Source organism: Pipistrellus kuhlii, unplaced genomic scaffold (genome assembly GCF_014108245.1).
Source record: "Pipistrellus kuhlii isolate mPipKuh1 unplaced genomic scaffold, mPipKuh1.p scaffold_m20_p_3, whole genome shotgun sequence".
Lineage (NCBI taxonomy): Eukaryota > Metazoa > Chordata > Mammalia > Chiroptera > Vespertilionidae > Pipistrellus > Pipistrellus kuhlii.
The window spans coordinates 33,974,653-33,989,110 of record NW_023425529.1 but is presented as its reverse complement, the minus strand read 5'-3'; the positions used below and the strand labels follow the sequence as shown (position 1 = coordinate 33,989,110).

Genomic DNA, 14,458 nt, shown 5'->3' with positions numbered 1-14,458 from the left:
AAAATCCAGCTTGCTAATATAGAAGACAAATAAAATTACTAGAATACAGTATTTTATTTCAAAAGATGAAATCTAGTAACAAAACAAAATAGCTATGTTTTATATCATTATTTAAAAATGTCTCATTTGCCGAAACCAGTTTGGCTCAGTGGATAGAGCGTCGGCTTGGGGACTGAAGGGTCCCGGGTTCGATTCCGGTCAAGGGCATGTACCTTGGTTGCGGGCATATCCCCAGTAGGGAGTGTGCAAGAGGCAGCTGTTTGATGATTCTCTCTCATCGATGTTTCTAACTCTCTATCTCTCTCCCTTCCTCTCTGTAAAAAATCAATAAAATATATTTAAAAATAAAAATAAAATAAAAATAAAAAAATAAAAATGTCTCATTTATATTATGCAATCTGATTGTTACAGTCTCTGTGATAGGCAGAACAACAAGTGCATTCACTCATTTATTCTCTCCATACACGTTTATCCAGCACTCACAGTGTGCCAGGAACTGAAGTAGGTTCTTAGGGTAATAACAAGACAGCATCTGCATTCTTGAGTAGTTCAGAGGTCAGCTAAGAGAAAGAAAAGAGTTAACAATGGTGCTCTGTGACAAGGGTCCATGGGGTGTTGGAGGATTGGCAACTATTCCAGGCTCATTTTGGTCTTGAATCCAGACTCTACTCCTCAAGAATCATGTGACTTTGATCAGTATAGTTAACTGCCTTGAGCATCAATTCCTAATATGCAAAATACATTTATTTTGTATAGCTATTGTGAGGACTAAATAAGGTAATGTAGGTACAGTGTCTGAAACTTGAGTCAGTAACTAGCTCATATCTTCAGGAATGTGTCAATCTACTTGAAGTATTTCTCTCTTCTCAGCTCTGTCACTCTTTAAGAGTTTTGTCTCAGCTCTCAAAATGTCAGACGTTTTGCAAAGTGAACAGCAGCATGCAATGAGCTAGAGAAAGAGAAAGCAGAAAGCGGAGTTGAAAGAGCCCAGGGAACCATCCATCACAAAGCCATTCTGCCTTAAAGTGAAAAGTGCAATTCCCCAAGATTCTGGAACACCCATGACTGAACATACTGCTAATCTTAGCAAAACAATAAATATGAAAAAGCTTTGTTTATTCAGATGACTAAGGCCAACTGAGAAAAGGAAACTCCAGATTGAGAAGGAACAAAAACCAGGAGCTCTTCCTTTTCAATTGACACCATTGCTAATAAACATTTGTGAAGACCCAGTCGCTTTCTAAAGATTAGAACTTTATGATTTAGTGTTGGAAGCCTGTTCAAATGATTGTTCTTTAAGTTCGCAAAACCAGCAATCAATGAAGGCAAGAGGGTTGAAGGAGGCAGAGATGATGAGGGCAAGAGACAATTAGTTCTAGTTGGTAGTGGGTAAAATCTGACACTGATAAGATTCCCAATGAAATAAACAAGAACAAAGGAATATTAAGACAGTTTTTTTTTTCAATGTTACTGCCTGCTCAGTTTCTTACAGAGAGAGAAAAAAGATTTTTTTAAATTAGATTTGCAGAAATTACTAACAGAAAAGGTGTAAAGACTATTTATTTATTTATTTATTTATTTATTTATTTATTTACAGTTTTTCCTGTTTCTTTAACAGTGTTCTAAGTTCCTGGTAGACAGCAATCATAGATTTCCTTCTCTATTCTAGTATGTCTGGAATAAACCTGACAGAGTAGGGGTTCAACAAGAAGTCCTGGTTGGCTGATATCTATGAATAGAACGTAACACAGGACCCCATTTATTATTCTAATATAAATTTACATTGACATTACTTTTCCATAGAAAAGAAATAGGCCAAAAAACTGAAAAGAAGCCATATCTCCTAACTTCATTTCACTCAGCAGAGACAGGCCCCCAGTGGATGTTTACTAGGAAGTTAGTCAGAAAAACAACAGAGGTCAGTGGACAAATGATACTGCAATTCTGTTGTCGTGATAAAAGAACCATCCTCTCACTTCTTGCTCAGGCAGGCACCCTGGCCGCAGCAGCAACTACAGAGAGGCAGGCATATGCATTTTCTTAAAATAGAACCATGGATCTACAGGTTATAAACTGTGACCTCCTGAAGGGTGTGAGTCACCTGTCCTACCTCAGTGACTAGCACCCAGCTAGGCCCTTGAAAATACCTGTGGAGGTGAATGAGTCATGTATTGTCATTTTCCTGTTCTCACCTCTTTCTTATTTGCCCAGTTTCTGTAATTTTACCTGAAATGCCTCCATTTATTGCAATGAAATCAAACAAAAATTCAAACTTTATTGAAATGGTGTCTTTGTCGGTTTGTTACCTACTCTTCTTGGTTATCACATGATCTTTTGGAAATTGAGTCTACCATGAGCTATGAAACATGGGTCCACCATCTACTTAGAAAACCTCACATAGCAAAAGTCTTGAGTTTATGATGTGTTCAGCCTAGATTCAGACAGGGCTGGGAGTGTCAGGAAGACTGCTGGAGAGAGATGTTACAAGCAAGGATCTAGTTACATGAGGCATTAAGTCTTTCTGATTACATAATTCATTCGCTCAGTTCCAATTATGTGGCAATGTGCCAGGCTCAAAAACCCATGATCTTTCTAACATCAGAGAGGACAGATAATGAGCAAGTGAAGTAAACATTTCAAAGAATATAGAGTACTATGGAAGCATATTATAGCAGGACCTAACCTAAATTATTACTACCTTAGGGAAATTATATTTATGTTGAAACCTTAAGAGTGAGGTGAGTTGCATCAGTGTGTGGGTCAAAGAAAGGAAAATGGACTATAGTTAGGAGTGGAGGGGTAGTTGGGTAGCAATGCTCATGGTTCATCTTCTGGATTAGCTTGTGTAGATTTATATTTGAGACTTGAAGTGCAACGTTAAAAGCAAAACAAAATGGGATCATGGGGCCAATAAGGGCTGGGACTGAAATCTGCAAACGCTGGAGCCATTTTTCAAAGAATCATTACCTTTGGCTTTGCAGTTAAGGGACACCACATCCATTAGTCTGGGTAGATAGATATTAGTGGTCAGAGGGATTCACCTTTGGTAAGCAGGCACAGACACCAGTTCTCAACAGCAAGTCAAACAACTATAGGCAAATAGTCAGGAAGGTAGTGTAATGACCACAAATAGAAAGTCTAAGGTACTCCCAGAAAAGGTGGGGAGAAATTTGAAACTAGCACTTCCCCATAAGAGTGAATTGTATAAGGGATATTTTGCATTATGATTGATATAGTAACTTTTAAAAAATATATATATGTATTTTTTTATTGATTTTTTACAGAAAGGAAGGGAGAGAGATAGAGAGCCAGAAACATTGATGAGAGAGAGACATCGACCAGCTTCCTCCTGCACATCCCTCACCGGGGATGCGCCCACAACCAATGTACATGCCCTTGATTGGAATTGAACCTGTGACCTTTCAGTCCACATACCGACGCTCTATCCACTGAGCCAAACCGTTTTTCAGCTGATATAGTAACTTTGTTGACACAATATACTAGTAGGGATACGGGTTTCCCTTATTACCTGTAGACTTTGGAATTCAGCTTATCTTCACATTCTCTCACCTAAAAACCTCCCCCAGAACCTGTATTTGGTTTTGTTGTTGTTGTTGTTGTTTAGATATTAAGAATATAGAAAGACGAACTAAGTAAACTAAGAGAATTCTCCTCTAAAAAATAGTTTTGGTTCTATTTGAAGGAAAATTTAGTCTCTCATCATTGTGGTGTACCATTTACTGACTTTTCTACTACTCTCCTTACCACATCCCAGTACATGTAGGTTTTGTGCCCTTGTTAATGTGGTTCTGCAATTATAAGCAAGTACATTCAACAAGATGCTTTATCTAATATGGTTGAGATATTTTAGTAAGCGGAAAGTGTCCAAAAAGCAATGCACTAAATCTGTTTTACTCTAATTGGGCTTTTATTGTTTCAGTCATTATCATAAATATTATACTGATGAATATTTTAGACTTGGAAAGCCCTAGAGCCAAGGAGGTTTATGAGAAAAATAACAAGTCATTGGCATGAACAGATAGAATGCTGGCCAAGTGTTCTGGGTTTTGTCTGAAATTTTTATTAGCCTTGCTAAATAAAATAAGATGTACCTCAGTTAATATAATTTACAGAAAGCCAAATTACAGATAAATCTCCCATTTTAATGAATGTCATCATAATATCCACTTCCATATGTCTACATAAATTTTACATTTTGGTGGTAGTCCATAATAAATATATGTAATTGATATGGGCTCAATGGCCACTTTCAAAGTAAAAAGTGTATTTAATATATACATATTAAAGAAATTTAATATTAAATTTAACATATTTATATATATTAGAAATTTAATATATATTAAAATACATTTTTTCACATGATCCTGAATATTTTAAAACATTTTTCATAATATAATATTTGTACTCTACATCTGTATCAGAATGTATATAATGTTAAATGTTCCTCTAAACATAACAGTCTTTAATGTTATTTTTTTCTTTCAGACATGGTAATGAGAAAGGGAGAAGTTTTTATTTTATTCATTTATTTTTTTTTTAAATATGGAATGCTTAATGAATTTGCATGTCATCCTTGTGCAGGAGCCACACTGATCTTCTCTGTATCATTCCAATTTTAGTATATGTGCTGCTGAAGCAAGCACAAGTTTATATAACATTTTTATTTTCTTACTTTGGGAAGAAGCTCTTGAAATTTGTCCTGGTGGAGTTTACAAAACAGCTCCACATTTGAAACCAATCCATTCAGCAGTTGATACCTAAGTGCTTCCATTCTATGGTGATCCCATCATTCAGAAATTGCATCCTCTTTGATGTTGAATTTCCTGTACCTAGCCCAAACAATTGCTAATGTTAGTTGAATGCTTTAAGCAAAATGTGTAAATTCACAGCTTTCTGTGAACCGTAAAGTTATTTTATGGCAGGAACATGAAAAGAATCATTGCTTTCTGAAGTACCAAACTTGGCTTAGTTTAGACATGGCATTAATAAAACAAATGTGTGTTTTGTCTTCACACAAAGATGACAGTAGCTTGTGATGTTATTTGTTTCATGAATCAAGAGCAGGCATACTTTGCCAGTATGAACCAAGTGGTGGGTAAATCCTTGGAATACCACCAACACACCATTTGGAGGTAGACATTAACACCAGAGCTACATAACCCCTTTCACTTTCCCAAAAAACAACTCCAACTAATCAGAAATAAACTGCACACCTGATCATTGCAGTTACCTTCTATAAGTTATAGTTATAAACTCATTTTTTATAAGTGGATATACTGTTACAATATTCTTATTTCCTTCCAACAACCTCCAATCTTGCCTGAGTTCATTTCTAAATAACTGTTTTGTGCAATCATTTCCCACCTGGATTACCAGAGCTCCTGACTTCAAGATGATCCTTCTCTTATAGATGCTCCATGTTGTAGCCACTGACACTTTAAAAGCACATGTGTGATGATGTTGTCATCTATCTGCTTAACACATTTTATTGCCCCCTTTCCCTTTCCTCTAAGAATTATTTCCATACATAGCTTATAATAATCTTCATGACCTGGCCCCTGCTTGTATATATTTTATTCATTAAAAATTTCATTTATATCTAATAAAATATATACACACACATACAGTGGTGGGCAAAGTAGGTCTACAGTTGTAAGTACATGAAACAGTTTGTTTATCAAGTAGATGATAAGAATGTATAAATAATGAAGGCCAGTAATTTGAGAACTTATGAGCTTGTACCTAAGTGCACTGTGGCATTGTCATGTTCTTTTGAATTACTAAAGCTATTGTAATAATCATAACCTACATGTCTTTTTCCATATGAACTGTAAACCTACTTTTGCTCACCTCTGTATGTGTGTGTGTGTGTGTGTGTGTGTGTGTGTACATACATACATACATACATACATACATACATACATACATGGGGGAAGGGGGAGGTTATCCCTCAGCCCAGCCTTCACCCTCTCCAATCTGGGACTTCTCGAGGGCAATTAGACAACCTTCTTATAATCCAGGACTGCTGGCTCCAAACTGCTCGCCTGCCTGCCTTCCTGATTGCTCTTAACTGCTTCTGCCTGCCAGCCTGATCACCCCCTAACCACTCCCATGCCAGCCTGATTGATGCCTAAATGCTCCCTTCCAGCCCATTTGCCCCCAACTTCCCTCCTCTGCTGGCTTGGTCACCACTAACTGCCCTCCCCTGCAGGGTTGATTGCCTCCAACTGCCCTTCCTTGCAGGCCTGGTCCTTCTCAACTGCCCTCCCCTGCTGACTTGGTGCCTTCCAACTGCCCTCCCCTGCTGGCCATCTTGTGGTGGCCATCTTGTGTCCACATAGGGGCAGGAACTTTGACCACATGGGGACAGCCATATTGTGTGGTGGAGTGATGGTCAATCTGCATATTACTCTTTTATTAGATAGGATAAATGCCTGGTGCATGGGTGGGGGCCAGCTGGTTTGCCCTGAAGGGATCCCAAATCAGAGTGGGGGTTCCCTTGGGGTGTGGGATGGTCTGGGCGAGGAGCTTGTGGTAGTTTGCAGGCCAGCCACACCCTATGGTGACCCAAGCAGAGGCCTTGGTATCTGGTATTTACTTACTACAATTGAAACTTTGTAGCCTGGAACAGAGCCAAGCCTCTTGCTTGCTCCATGGTGGCAGTCATTTCTATTTGGATTTGTTTACCTTCTATAATTGAAACTTTGTAGCCTTGAGTGGAGGCTTAGGCTTGCAAGGACAGGTGGAAAGCTTGGCTTCTTCCATTGCCAGAGAAACCCCAAACCTCTGTGGCCTCAGCCATCTTGGTTGGGGTTAATTTGCATACATGCTCTGATTGGCTTGTGGTTGTGGCTTGTGGAGCGGAGTGATGGTTAATTTACATATTACTCTTTTATTATGTATGATATTAGAGGCCTGATGCATGAAATTTACACAAGAGTAGGCCTTCCTTCCCCCAACTGACAGCACCAGCTTCCCTCTGGCACCCGGCACCAGGGCTTCCCTCACAGCCATGGCTCCATCAGAAAGACATCAGGTCTAATTAGCATATTACACTTTTATTATTATAAACTAGAGGCCCAGTGCACAAAATTCATGCATGGGTAGGGTCCCTAGCAGCTGCCAGCTGCCAGCTAAGGCACCTCCCTTCCCCCAGATTCATGCTGCCACAGGAAGCCCCACCCCCTGGTCGAACTCCCTGTCAAACTCCCAGCTGAACTTCTAGTCAAAGGGACAATTTTCATATTAGGCTTTTATTATATAGGATAGGAACACAATTATGTATACCCCATATTCCAATCACCCCAGACCTTGAGGAGTGGCATGAGTAAGGCACAAACAGCAGCAATATAGTCCATAAGAAGCAATCTTCATAAGAGGGGGAAGAGTTTTCTCCCCTAAAAGATTTATTTTGTGGGTATTTTTAAAGAAGAAATTTCCGTTATCTCCACTCAAAAATAAAAAAAAGTCATCTAGTACATTTCACAGCCAAATATCAATGTTTAAAGATGAAGTTATATTTCTGGAAAAGTTCTCTGAAACACTGATAAGAGTTTTGGGATAACTCAGGACTAGATGCCACTTTCGGAAAAAAAAAACAACTACAACTACACCCATCTTCATGCCGGGAAAACAAAGCTCTGGACTTTCTCTCACCCCACATCCAAGCCGGCAGCGAGCAAGGAGATAAATGAGACCAACTTGGATGGGGGACATAGCAGTAAACTGGCCCAAAAGTAGTTGAAGTCAGATGTTTATTCAACAAATATATATAATGAGCACTTATCATGTGCCAGAAAGCATGCAGTGAAAAATAAGACAGTGTATTTGTTATCTGGAAGCTGACAACATATCTTATGAGAAATATGGACAAGTAACTGGGCAATTACAATGAAGTAGGAAAAGTATGATAAAGGTTAAGTGCAGGAAAGGGTAGGGTGCTGTGAAAACAGGAAGAGGTGCTGTGATAAAAGGATTTCTGGAGGCTATTTAAAAATAAAATAAAAAAATTAAAGTATTTGTTGCTTAAGCTCCTGGGGAGGAGGAACAAGGAATTATCAAGCAGAGGAGGCAACACTGTGTTCTAGAGAATCCAGAGAATGATGGACATGCTTGGTTTAGCTTTAGCTCTTTTCCTTTTGGGAGCAACATACACGGAGCAGGAGCTCTGCATTTTCTTTGACCATGCTCTGTTTTTGAGGTGATAGTCAGGGAGTTGGCCTGGGTGTGGAAGCCTGTTCAATTCTGAGATTTTATATTGGAAAGCCCATTGCCATGTTAGTTGCGTCCTCCAACTTAGTCTTTTTCACGATTATGCTTGCATTTTCCATTGGTCATTTGCCTTATTCTTCAATATATTCAAAATCTCAGTGAAAAAGGGGCTTTTTCCAAGACCCGCAGTAAAGTCCAATTTTTAAAAAGCCCTTGGGGACTCTGCCCATTCTGCGCCTAAGCTGTACTCTAGCAAAATCAGAGGCTCTTCTTCACCAAGTTACACATGAATGGGCCCTGGACTCTACAACCTGGGACTGATTCCTGCTCCAGCAGAAGGCAAACATTTGGCTTGTGATGAAGACAAAAAAAAGGGGTTTAATTTTATCTACTACAGCTTCTGCTGGCTTGCTTGGTAGCAGACTCTGCCTTAACTTGAACTTCAGGATCTGTGTGTACCTGATACATGAACACTTGGCTGAGTTCTGGCTGCGTTCTCACTGCCTTCCATGTATTGTCAAATCCCTTGTATTTTTTGAGGGTTGGACCACTTCCATGTTTGCTGCAAACATTTGTTTTGAGTTTTTTCCTGGTCCTCTTGAGAGTGACTTTTCATATATCTGCATTCCATCACTCCCACACACCTGGCATAGTAAAATTAGAGACAGCTGTTATGTTGCTTTTTATAAAAGACAGTATGGCAGAGAGGGTAGTACCAGAGACTTTACCTCCAGAAAAGTCTAGTTTGAATTATATCCCAATGTTTACTAGTCCCACGACCTTGAACAATAGTAATGGCTGCAACAAATTACTGAGTATTTGCTACGCCCTGGACATTTGATAAGATCTATTACTTCCAATATCTCTGAACCAGATAGGCCAGCCTTGCAAAGTAGATATATCATCACCACTCAAAAAAAAAGGGAGCCAAAGAGGTAGAGTGTTTTAGCATAATGCCTGACACATAATAAATATTTTTTAAAAGATTGCTGGCCATCTCATCTTATCATTTTACTTTTATTTTTATAACAATTTTACTTATAAAACATTCAAAGATCATAATAATAAAAAATAAATACTCTAAGATATTTTGGTCTCTTTCCTGTGGCCATTTACCCATTTGCTTTCATTCCCTTTACAAGGTCATTTTTATATTTCTTGTTTATCCTCACACTATATATTTATATAAATGTAAACACATAGACATGCATTCACACACATAATTTTTCTACCGTTTTTCATACAATGTAGTATAATGTTCTTTGTAAAATATCACTATGTCTTTCAGTCACAGAAGCCTAAAATTCTGTATTAATCTTGACTCCTAACTCCCAACATTTAATATTTTCAGTACCTATTCTTTTAATAATCTTGTCTATCTTCAAAATGCAAATATTAAGACCGTGTGTCACCTCCTCTACCCTGGTCCAGGCCACCACCCTCTCTCCTAGATTAACTGCAATAAGAGCCTCACTGGTTTCCATGCTTTTGTACCTGGCCCTCCACCATTTATTCTCACATTTTAAACTGTTAGATCGTGTCATTCTTCCCCTGAACCTAACAAAAATGTGTCTCTATTTAACTCTGAGTAAAATTAAAAAAAAATTATTACACTGGTGTGTCTGTTATCTATTGCTGTGTAACAAGCCACTTCCCAAATTTAGTGGCTACAAACATTATATATATTCAAGGTTCTCTAATTTTCATTGTGTTCAGTTGGGAGGTTCTTCTGCTGGTCTTGTCTGGCATCACCCATCTGGCAGTTTTTCGGGGATTGTTGTTGTTGGCTGGGATACCTGGTTGGTTTTCACATAAGTTTTCCAGTAGAATAATCTGCACATCTTCACATGGCCTAGTCATTTTAAGAGTTTTGGGAGAGAAAGTGTGAAAGTACCAAGGCCTCTTGAGACAAAGGTTTAGAATTCAGACAATATTACTTGCCATATTCTAATGCTAAAAGCAAGCCCCAAACTCCAACTTAGATTCAGCATTTATAGAATATGCTTCATTTTTTTTTGTTTTGTTAATCCTCACCCATGTATGCTTTTTTTTTCCATTTAGAGAGAGTGGAAGGAGGGAGGGATGGAGGGAGAGAAAGAGAGAAGAAGAAAAAAAGAAAATGAGAGAGAGAGAAATAACAATGTGAGAGACACAGCAATTGGTTGCCTTTTACATGCGCCAGGACTGGGCAGGGATGGAACCTGCAAATCAGGTACATGCCCTGGACCAGGAATCAAACTTCCATGCATGGGCAGATGCTCTACCAGGGTTCTTCAAACTACGGCCCGCGGGCCACATGCGGCCCACAGAGGAGTCTGATCCGGCCCGCCAGGTTTTTTGGGCAGTGAGCGCAGCCGAGGTGTTACAGTAGGAATTAGTAGTTCATATAGTCCGGCCCTCCAGCTCTCTGAGGGACCGTGATCTGGCCCCCACTTTAAAAAGTTTGAGGACCCCTGCATCACTTAGTAACACTGGCCAGGCAGAATATGCTTCATTTGTTGATGGGAGGTTTCAATCAACCACAGTGGCCTGGAAAACCTTCATGGTCTGCCCTCTTATCTCATCATTTATTCTCTTCCATGACCATTCAGCTGCAGCCTCACTGCCTGCTCATTCATTGATCCTCATACAGACCAAGTGTAGTCGCAGGAAGGCTTCCTCTCGTAGGGGTGTCGAACTCAATCAGAGAAGGGGCCAAAATCTAAAATCCAGCCTAAATCGCGGGCCGAATGGTTTACTGAACAGTCATAAACTGTCATTGTGATGGAAATGCAGCGGAGTGCAGTGATGACAGCGCAGTGCGGGCCACATTGCAAGGCCTGGCGGGACGGATTTGGCCCGCGGGCCTTGTGTTTGACACATGTGCTAGAGTCTACACGGATCATGATCTGCACATGGCTAACTCCCTCACTTCCATTAAATCTTTGCGGATATTTCCCCTACTTAATGAGGGATACCCTATAAATTATAATTTAAATTTGCAAGCTAATTCTAGGATGCTTATGGAAGTGAAAAACAATGTGGAAGAACAAAGGTGGAGGCATCAATCTTATTATAAAGCTAGAGTAATTAAGGCACTTTGGGGATGTTCAGGGATGCAGAACTTAGAAAAAGACTTACACATAGGTGATGACCAAGATTATGACAAACTTGCTATTTCAATTCAGTGAAGAAAGAAGGGTATCATTTAAAAATGGTGACATTGAGCCCTCACTGGTTTGGCTCAGTAGGTAGAGTGTCAGCCTGTGGACTGTAGAGTCCAGGTTCAATTCTGGTCAAGGGCATGTACCTTGGTTGCGGACACATCCCCACAAGAGGTGTGCAGGAGGCAGCTCCCATCAATGTTTCTAACTCTTTATCCTTCTCCCTTATTCTCTGTAAGAAATCAACAAAATATATTTTTAAATAGTGACATTGAATATTCATATGAGAAAAAAATAAACATTGACCTTTCCCTCCAACTATAACAAAAATTAATTTGAGATTGATCATAGAGATAAGTATGAATGTAATCATAAGACTTCTAGAAGGACATAAAAATGAGAATATCTTCAAGGCTTTAATGCATACAATTATTTTTAAGTCATAGGCTGGGCGAATATATTTATAATACATGTATCCAATAAAAATACTTTTATCAAAAATATGTAAAGAATTCCAAATCAATAGCAAAAGGCAACAAAATGCATATTTAAACTATGTTGATATGCCACTACACCCCAACAGAATGGTACAACTTAAAGAATTGACAAAAACATTTAAAGAATGTGAAATTTGAAACACTCATATATTATATGTGGGTGAGCATGTAGCTAACAAATTTGTATATTCACCAAATGCATACATAGAGTATTACATATATAGTTATAGCAGTATTACTTATACCAATAATTGAGAAATGGATAAATTGTGGTTGTATTACAGTATCAATGGAATGTTGATAAAAAATAGAAAAATAATAGTTACCCACAACGTGGATAAAAGAATCCAGACACAAGAATAAATACTGAATGTTTCCTATTAAATGAAGTTCAAATCAGGTAAAATTAATCTATGGCATTAGAGGTCAGAACAGTGATTTTAGTGAGAATATTTAGTACTGGGGGCACAGGATCAGTCTTGCTGCACCATCTCACTGCTGAGAGTCAGGGTGCTGCACCATTTCTCATTGGTTTCCCTTTACTCCACTCACACATTTTAAACTAGTTCCTTCATTCACCTTTCACCACTCCTTTCTCAGGAGCCAATTATTTCTGTAAGAGCTCTCCCTGCCCTTCCCTATTCTAACCTGCCACTAAGACCCTCCCAGCTGCCATTAACATCTTCCCCCTCCCCAAGATCCCATTTTGCCTGGTCTTTTGCTCTATGTGTCAGCTCTGAGGTAGCTTAGAAGGGGGTTTTCCCATTTCCACACTCAATCAGTGAAGAAACAAGAGGGATTCTCTTCCCCCTGTAGGCATCTAAAGGTTAGAGAGGTTTTGCTTAATTGTAGCCTGGAACATAGTCTTTTCTCATAGACTCTCATTCCAAAAGTAGGTATTAAAAACCTCAGATTTCCATTAGCAAAAGTATGGATGGAACTGGAGAGCATTATGCTAAGTGAAATAAGCCAGCCAGAGAACTATAAATATCATATGATCTCACTCATTTGTGGAATATTATGAACAACATAAACTGATGAACAAAAACAGATCCAGAGGCAGAGAAGCATCGATCAGACCATCAAACCTCAGAGAGAAGTTAGGGGAGGGGATAAGGAGGAGAGATCAACCAAAGGACTTGTATGCATGCATATAAGCATGACTAATGGACACAGACAACAGGGGGGTGAGGGCATGAGTTGGAAGGAGGGGGCAATTGGAGAATAAGGACACATATGTAATAACTTAATCAATAAAGAAAAATAAATAAATAAATTATATTAAAATAATTTAAAAACCCCTCAGATTTGATATTTTTCACCTTCATGGTAATTTGCTTTTCTTATTTCTCTTTGAAGTTTTATAAAAATGCCATATGAATTATAACCAAATATTGCAACAGGGATTTTTGTTTTAATGTTACAAGTACATTCTCTTTTTCTTTTTTACATTAAGCATTCCTTTGTGTAATATTAATATAGTCTTAATCATTTCTAATTTGTTATACTTTAGATGTTTTCATAAACTACATAGTTTTGCAATGAGGTTGGAGTAAATAAGCAATATATAAAAGATCTTAACTATATATATTGAGCACAATACATTATATAATTAATCTATATATGTATTAAGTCATGGATGTAATTCCTGATCTATTTTTCTTCTTGATTATTAGGGAGATTTTATAATCATTAACCACAACTCACTAAATAATTCAGAGATTTGTTAAATGAGAAGCAATTTAGCTATAAACCAATGTTGTTCATTTATCTGTCCTTGTGCCTTGTGATTTGGTAGTCATATTTGAAATTAACATTTGTTTGCTTTGTTTTTCTGCTTATAGAGACTCACTGGCCTCACATACCTTAGTTCTGCTACTCTAGAACAGTGTTTTCCAACCTTCTCTCATGATGAGAATCATCTGGTGGAGTTGTTAAAACACAGATTCCCGGATCCCAACTAAGAAGTGCTAAACTAGAATTTTTGGGAACATATAGGTAAAATTGTATACTTAACTAGTGCTCTAAGACAGATTTTATATACAGAGCACTAAGTTAGGTATGCAATTTTACCTATATGTTCTCAAAAATTCTAGTTTAGCACTTCTTAGTTGGGATCCGGGAATCTGTGTTTTAACAACTCCACCAGGTGATTCTCATCATGAGAGAAGGTTGGGAAACACTGTTCTAGAACATGCGTGATCACCTTCTCTTTTTGATATAACACCTAAGGTTCCCCAAAGTGATTTTCTTGTACATTATGTAGTCTACATTTTAAGATAGACCAAACCAACCATGCTGTCTCAGTATATTGAAAATCCATCTAGCTAATGTCACATGAATCTGAAATAGAAAAATGGCAGAAACTCTTCTCTTTATACAGATCTATAAATCTCACTTATAGTGTAGGGGTTTTTTTTGTTTGTTTTACTTAATCTCCACCTACTATTTTTTCCAATTTCTTATTTTTCCTCTTTCTCTTCATCTCTTCCCTTCCTCTTCTTCCTTTTCCTCTTTCTATTTTATTTATGGTTTTTCACTTGCATGTTTATGTTCTGTGTTTCTGTAAGCAAAATAGTTCTTACT

General features: G+C 38.2%; 1 non-coding gene and 1 pseudogene across 1 annotated transcript; both read right to left on the bottom strand.

Moving 5' to 3' along the window:
* Nucleotides 1-14,458, bottom strand: part of LOC118728737 — a 76,048-nt pseudogene that overhangs the window by 29,953 nt on the left and 31,637 nt on the right.
* On the bottom strand, nt 4,558-4,664 carry LOC118730958. Its single transcript, XR_004991684.1, has one exon. It is a non-coding gene; the product is annotated as a U6 spliceosomal RNA (small nuclear RNA).